Source organism: Rhinopithecus bieti, unplaced genomic scaffold, assembly GCF_001698545.2.
Source record: "Rhinopithecus bieti isolate Rb0 unplaced genomic scaffold, ASM169854v2 scaffold_1505, whole genome shotgun sequence".
Lineage (NCBI taxonomy): Eukaryota > Metazoa > Chordata > Mammalia > Primates > Cercopithecidae > Rhinopithecus > Rhinopithecus bieti.
The window spans coordinates 1-8,031 of record NW_016803359.1 but is presented as its reverse complement, the minus strand read 5'-3'; the positions used below and the strand labels follow the sequence as shown (position 1 = coordinate 8,031).

The window sequence follows — 8,031 nt, the reverse complement described above, 5'->3', positions numbered from 1 at the left end:
TTTTGTTTGAATGTATGCTGTTCTATACCATGATATAAATATCTGTTACTGGTGAACAAAAAAACCCTTATTAAGTAAAAGTTTGTAGATTACAAGTTTGAATTCTTACTGCTTTGGAAAAAAAAAACACACACACACAAAATAGTAACTCTTTTAATTATATTCAAACTGCTGACTTTTACAAGTAAGATTATTTCTTCAGGTTGCAAAATTGCATGCAAAGAAGAAATAGGAGGCACAGTAGCCACACAATGACCAAAAAGAAAAAAAAAGCAACAGAAAAGTCTGGAATTTTTGGTGGCAACACTCTGATGAACTATCAGAAACTGGAGTTAGTTTTGAGGTCTTCACATAACACCATGGTGGTCTTAACCAGAAAACTTCATTTAACTTAGATATCCTTTCAATCTCACGTTATGGCTAGATCCTCTGTTAAAGAAAACAGTTGGGACAAAGGCAAGGTTCTCAACAGTAGAGCGTGAAAGGAGACTACCAATGTGTAGCACCCCTTTCTCCTAAGCCTTGTAAGGATGGCAGCCAATCTATTGGATTTTATGTGACACTGGCCAAGAGCTTTGTTGTTCTTGAGAAATTAAAAATAAATAAATAAATAAATAAATAAATAAATAAATATATAAATAAATAAATAAATAAATAACCGAGGACAAGCTGCAGATATGAATATAAATACAGGACAAGCTAGAGCTATGAATGTTAATAGTTTGGAAGTGCACTCCTACTCACCTTTTCTTCTTTTCTTTTTTTTTTTTTTTTTTTTATGGAATCTCGCTTGGTCGCTTAGGCTGGAGTATAGTGGCACGATCTTAGTTAACTGCAAGCTCCTCTGGGTTTTACACCATTCTGCCTTAGCCTACCGAGTAGCTGGGACTACAGGTGCCCACCACCACACTGGGTAATTTTTTGTATTTTTAGTAGATATGGGGTTTCACCATGTTAGGCAAGATGATCTCCTCATGATCTACCTGCATTGTTCTCCCAAAATACTGCAATTATAGGCATGAGCCACTGTGCTCTGCCCCTACTGACCTTTTCAATTAAATCCTCTCCAAGTCCATGAACTGAAAACAAACGTGGAGTCCCCCAATGCACTACAAAGAATCAGTCTCTCATTTTGAGGTGTCAAACAGATTTTTTTTAATTAAAATTAAAATTAGGAATGCAAAAGGTTTTAAAAGTTATCTTCTGGTAGAGTAAAGTCAGTTGCCCACCTTGAGGAAGAGTCTCATATTTTATAGATTCGGAAGAAGGAAAATGTGCTAGCTAGTCTTCAAGAAAGCACTACTCATCTTTTCTAGGACTTTGCACCTGGAACTATTAACAGCTGAAGTTGTGACTCAGCTTGGCTCAGGAATTTGGCCCTGAGCCAGGTAAGAGTTAAAGTAAAAGCATGGCCTGGGACNAAATGATTCTATAGTTCACTACTAGGGTGTAACAAGTATTACTTTGGAGAGGTAAAGTTTTCTTTTGGTAACTGGGCAAGAACTAGACATTTATAAAAGAAAAGAGAATCAAGTTATATCTCATCAAAAATTCCAATCATGTGTTCAGTTTAGGAGAATGATTGTCAGTGAGTTTGTGTCAGAAATATTCTAAAGGAAAAGTCTTTCAATTTATAATTCTGTGTCTCTGAAGTATTTGTGCCACTATAATGTCAAGCACACCATCACTGAGAGTTCTGTGTCTTTTTTTGTGGGAGGGAAGCTGAGGCTGCCTCATAACCCAGTAGACTCTGTATTGTAGTATATAAAAATAAGAAAAATAAAAATCATTACAGAATTCTCTGTCATCCACATCTAATAAAACACAATTCTGGTGAAATATAGTAGTAGCCAGCGATACAATTTAGAGCTTGCAGGAACAGTCTAGTATCCACCCGTCTGCTTTATATTTGGACTTAAGTGTGCATAAAATAATCACACTTGGGCAAAACATGTTTTATTAATTATTTTAAAGATACAGTGCTTAAAAATGCCATGATAATTTAAATACATACCTTGGACATTTCCAATTCTCTTTCTAAGATTTCACTATGGATGAGATTGTTTTGTAGTATGAAGATGGAGTAGGGCATCTTGCAACTCATGATATATTTTGTTCAGCTTAGTTCTTGTGTCCTGTGCAGATAGACTGACAATGAAAACTCATCAATCTTATATTCAACCTACTTTAACATGGATTTTATCCCTTAGGTTGAGCCCCAGATCTTCCTCAGCACCTCACACTCTCTCTCATTGGCCTGTTTCAACTCCATCTTAGTATCACAGCGAACAAGGCCCTTACATTCTTCCAGCACAACCAGGTTATATGAGGAAAGTTCCCTAATTTGATTTGTAACCTCTTGGGAGAAAGTTCCAGTCAAAAACACCTGAGAGACCAGGCTTTTGGCACACACCTCCAGTGCTGTCACTTTTCACCCAGTAATTATCATTTCATTGGCAGATGCATCACCCATCATTTTCAGAAATGTAACAGTAGAACAGCCATCTGGACTGTCCAAAACTCGTATAAGAGGTTTGGAACAAATTCTTTTCTTTAGCCCACACAAGATCACAAAGGGGCAGTATGGATTCACCTAGTCCAATGGCAGGGCCGTTGACTGACACAACAATAGGCTTTTTAAATTGAATGAAAGTATTCATAACGTTCTTAAAGGTGTCCACCATTTCAAGCCTTGCTCACTTTCTGTCATTCCTTAAATGTTTCACAAAGTACCCAAAATCAAGACCACAACAAAAGACACTTCCAGCTGCACTGAACCGCACAAGTTTGCTGTCATCTGCAGCACCCCTATGCAGACCATTAAGCCTTTTTTTAATTGCTTCTGTATTCAGTGCGTTTTTTGTCTGTCGATCTAGTTGATAGCGATATCTGGGTGAATCCATCCTCTTTCTTCACTACAATGTCTCAGTATTGCTGGCACTTTCTGGTAGCTTTATGGTGAAGTATGTCTTCTTGAAAAAAGATTGCTCTCTGTCATCATCCATAACATTTGTTGGGCTACCTTTCACTCTTGGAACTGACGTACGTATGTCTGTTGTTGCAATGGCTGCTAATGGGTCTATTAGTATCACTATAGCTTTTTGGGTAGCTGAGCCTGTGTCCATGGAAGCAGTAACTGAGCCAGACATCTGAGACATTAGTGGGTGTATCAGGGTCCTGTTCTCTATTCCAATGTGTTCTGCACTGGGACCTGACAAAGGGTCCCTGACAGGTTTCCCTTCTGTCACCTTGAAGTCAACCATGTCCTGCTGATCTACCGTAATAGGGTCCACTTTCTCGAATACCTGAAAGCCACTCAGTTTTCTTGTTGTAAACAAGTGTCTTGATAGTTGAATTTACTAGATCTATATTCTTTGTGTGAGAGAGAAGTGAATCTGCCTTTCTCCTGACGTTCTTACTGGCAGCAAATAACACGCTGGTTTTGGATCTGTGGTGTTTGACAATCACTAGTGTTCTAGGAGAGCTCTTAGAATAGTTCACGTTGGTAGATCTGGAAGTTCTTCTTCTGGTATTGTTTGAAAACATTCGACTTGTTCTGGTACATGCCGGTTTTTTCTGTTTTTCAATCTGTCTTCTATTAAAATCATTTATACATTTTTCACAGCTCATGTGGTGCTACTCTGGCTCCCAAGTGTCATCCCGTTTGTGGCAACCTTTCCATGAAACAAATACATTGTCTTCCCATTTTTGTCTTGTCTTCTGTCAACAATAGTTTCAACCTCAAACTCCTGGCAAGATATGAGGAAAGACTCAGGATTGGAGCAGTTGCTGTGCCATGTTTGTTTCAGTTGTGTCTCCACATAGCCACTTCTTTCTGCCTCCAGTGATTCACCAGGTTCTGCATATGGATGAGTCACTTCTACTCCATCACCACTGGTTTATGAAAATTATGTGAAATAGCAGCTATGCTATGTTCCTTAGGCTCTCCACCCTTAGTCTCTGGTGGGACAGCTTGGGCTTTGTCTCATGGAGCATGGTAGCTAGCTCAGTAGCCTCTCGTAAGAATAGCTAGGTCCACAGCTCCTACTGTCTGGTGTAGTACAGAAAGCTTTCTTCCTGCCTGATGCTTTTTTGTGTTTCTTTGTTTAACTGTGGTTGCTATGATGATTATATTGAACATTATAATGTTACACCATTTTTAATGTTACACTAGCTTACATTGAGTAACATAAAAATCCTTATTCCTGTGTAACTTAACTCCATTATTTCACTTACTATGTTCTCAAAATTATGCGTTGTATGTCAAAAACATAAATTAGGGGTACTTTTTATTAAATATATTATCATTTTAACATATGTTGAGAACAAATTATGGAGGTGCACATTGTTCTTTTTATCTTTTATATTTTTCATGCATTTGTCTTTACCTTAATCTTTGCTTATTCATAATGCTTTTGAGTGTGTGTTCATTCTACCCTGAAGTACTCCATAAAACATTTATTAAAGGGTGGTCTACTGGTGAAAGGTGTCCATTTTTATCTGGGAATGTAATAATTTATCCTTCACATTTGATGAACAATTAGTTTGATCATAATATTTAGGCTTCACAGCTTTTTTCTGACTTCACTTGGAATATATTTGTCTACGACTTTCTACTATCTTAGTTTTCGGATAAGAAATCCACTGGTTATTCAGTGGCTATTCAGTTAAGAAATCTACTGGTTATTTTTGAGGGTCTCTTTTGCCTGACTAGCTGATTCCCTCATTTTGCTTGGGAATCCTCACAATTTTTTTGTATATATTTTAGACAGTTTAATTATCAGGTAAGTTTGAGTTTGTTTCTTTGAGTTTCTGTTATTTGGCATTTGTTGAACTTATTGGGTGTTTATGTGTTGACTTAAATTGTTGTGTTCTTTATTATTATTTTGTTAAATAGTCTCCTTGATTATATGTCTCTCCCTTTGAAAGCCCCAAATGCATAAGTGTGGCTGCTTCATGGTGTCTCTCGGGTTTCTAGGCTGTGTAAAGCTACCTTGAATCTTTCCAGACTGTGTTGATGACCACTATGTGTTTGACTGCGCCCAAGGGTATGTATCACAGTGTGGGGCCAGTTTGTCAGTTGGTCTCGCAAGGCTGATGCATCCTAGGTTTCAATTCCTAGACTTCACTCACTGCAGTCTCATTAGTGCACCACAATGTAGCAATCTCTAATTGTGAGGCACACAGAGCTCTTGGTCTCATGGCCAAGAAAATTAAGGAGATGGATGCAAATCATTTGAAGCAAAACTTTTATAAATGGAAGTACAAATCTCTTCACTGTGGAGGTGGAATATGAGTGGTTTACCTACTCTGAGACTGAGGCTTACAGTTTCTAAAGGCAGAGAAGTAAAGAAATGTGCTTAGTGGTCTTGGAGTAAGCATTTTTTGGGTTGGTCCTGAACCTTAGACTTAGATTAATCTGGAAATGAAGTGATGATTTATAGAAGCTACTAAGCTCAGCCTTGCACTTTGGCCCTGGACCAAGAAGGAGCTGACATGACAGCTTGACCTGAGACCTTGGCCTAGGACCAATCACAGGCCAAAGTACTGTCTCATGACCACAATAATTAAGGAGGTTGGATGATGCAAATTTCAAGTAGGAAGAAAAGGTTAATAAGCAAAAGAAGAAAGCTCTCCAGAGTAAAGAGGGAATTTGCGAGGGTTTCAAACTATAAAGCTGGATCATTACTTTTTATGAACTGGAAAGAATGAAATGTTCTGAGGCATATGTGAGCTGCCTTGAAGAAAGCACTACTTCAGCCAGGTTCAGAACCTGGCCTGGGAAAAATGAGAGGCTAAAGTAAAAGCTTTGTCTGGATCACTGGGCTGGGGAAAAGCACAAGCTGAAGGGATAATTCATAAATGTTTTTCTTGCATTCAGAGCATGTCCAAAACAGAAAAGAAAAATATTTAATCAGAGCCCACTGGAGCCTACTGTGTATCATGCCCACAATGGGAGGAGTGTGTGTTTTCTTGAAGTCTGCTGATTACGTGAAGACAGAGGCACTTATTCCATTGGCCTTGTTCTCTTATCTCTGTAGGTGTGATTATGTTCTAGAAAAAAATGACAAAGGCATTTTCATGTTCTACCTTTTTCCTTATTAGTGCAGCTGTTGTTACACCTCTAGGATATCCTCCTGTTCAACTTTTTTTTAATCGGTGTCTGCAGCCTGAGTTTTCAGGCTGTTCCTGTGTATAAAAATCTTAATCAAGAACCACTTCTAGATTCTTCATTGTTTTTCCTCTCACACTTTCGTGAAGGTAATTTTGTGTATTTTGTAGATGAAATAAAGATTGTGTTAAGGGCTTTTCTGTAGAGTTTTTCACTTTTGACATGGAATCAAGGTTCCTTTTTAATATTCTATTTTTCTAGAACCACTTCTGGTTCCAAAATCTGTATTACTCAGGGTTCTGTCACAGGGACAGAATTTTAGCAGAGTCTATTAAATACTAAATTACATCATTGCAACGTCAGATAATAGGCTCTCAGTAAATTGAAGAGCAACAAGAGCCAGTCTGAGTCCCCAAACTGAACAACCTGGAGTCCAATATGTGAGGGCGGAGAGCAGTTAGTACAGAGTGTGGCTAAACCCATCTCAAGTAGTCACATTTTTCTGCCTGTTTTATATTCTCTGGAAGTGAATAGATTGTGCCACCAGATTAGGGGTGCTTCTGCCTTCCCCAGCCCACTGACCCAACTGTTACTCTCTTTTAGGCAACACTCATACAGACACATGCCAAACTAATACTCTGTATCGCTCAAGACAGTTAAGTTGACACTCAGTATTACCCATTAGAGGCCTGTGGTGATAAATATTCTGGTCCCCACTAAGGCTCCACCTTCAAGCTGGTGACAGCCTGATGTCTGGGTCCTAGGCTGATGGTCAAGAATAGAAACCAATGGTGCTTTTCTGAAAGGCATCCATTGTTGCCAAATAATCCATTCAGCAAGGACTTTCTTTCCTTTGAAGCACATCATATTCCTGGACTCATGTAGAGGGAAATGTTTGCTTTTTAAATACATTTTTTGGTTAATTTAATTAATGACTGTATTGACATAGTAAATACTGTTTGCAAAGGGATTTTTTAAAATAGCACTGCTGTTGTTAAACACTTCAGCTCACCGTTTTTAATGGCTAATGTATATTTTCAAATACCTAAGTGAATATGAACTAGCAATTATTAACTGACTGCTAATTGCATATTCCTGTTCCAAAGTGATCTCTGTGCTTGCAGTAATCCATCCATATACTGTTTGTTTATTTTTACACAAACGAGTGCACACAATAGACTATATTGTTAACTTTGTTTTGTCCTTGGTCACACATGTGTCAGTTGATGAAGAATCCCTTAATTCTGTTTGTAGCTACATAACTTGCAGTTCAATGTGCTCTCATTCATGCAATCCACTTCTAAGGTGGATTGATGTGTTAAGTGGTATTCAGTTTTACGCTAAGTAAAGAAGAATTTATACTTCTGCCATGATTTTAAACACACCATCTCATTGACTTCATCTCACACAACTCCGAGTACAGACAAAGTCATTATCATTCTTTACTGAGGAAAGAAAGCAGATATTTACATGAAGGTTATAGTTTTATGAGTCAGAACAATCTCAATTAAAACTGGGAAATCTCTAATGTTTTGTTTATATAAAGTTCTAATGACAATCAATTGAATACACTCATTTTAAATGCAGAAGATTTAATGAGTAAACCCATAATGATTAAAGCTAAGCCTGCAATTAACACATGAAAATTTAATACTATACTATATTCTATAACTATTTTAAGGAAAGTGTTTTTTCTTATCTCAGCTTGTGAAACACTCACTGAGTGTGAATTTCTGCCCCTCTTGGACGCCAGTCAGTGAAAATATTTGTGGGGCTCAAAGACGTTGGTGCTGCTTCTCAAATACATTCTGTGATCCAGCAGCTGTGCCTGTTCCCTATCATCAGCAACAGTATTTCTACCACTGAAAACACAAGTAGTGACATAGATGATGATTGTGGGGCTGGGAAAAGAGGGATTT

At 37.9% G+C, this 8,031-nt stretch overlaps 1 pseudogene; it reads right to left on the bottom strand.

The window, feature by feature from the left end:
- Positions 1 to 2,116: 2,116 nt before the first annotated feature.
- On the bottom strand, positions 2,117 to 3,894 carry LOC108534118 (testis-specific chromodomain protein Y 1-like; annotated as a pseudogene).
- Positions 3,895 to 8,031: the final 4,137 nt, after the last annotated feature.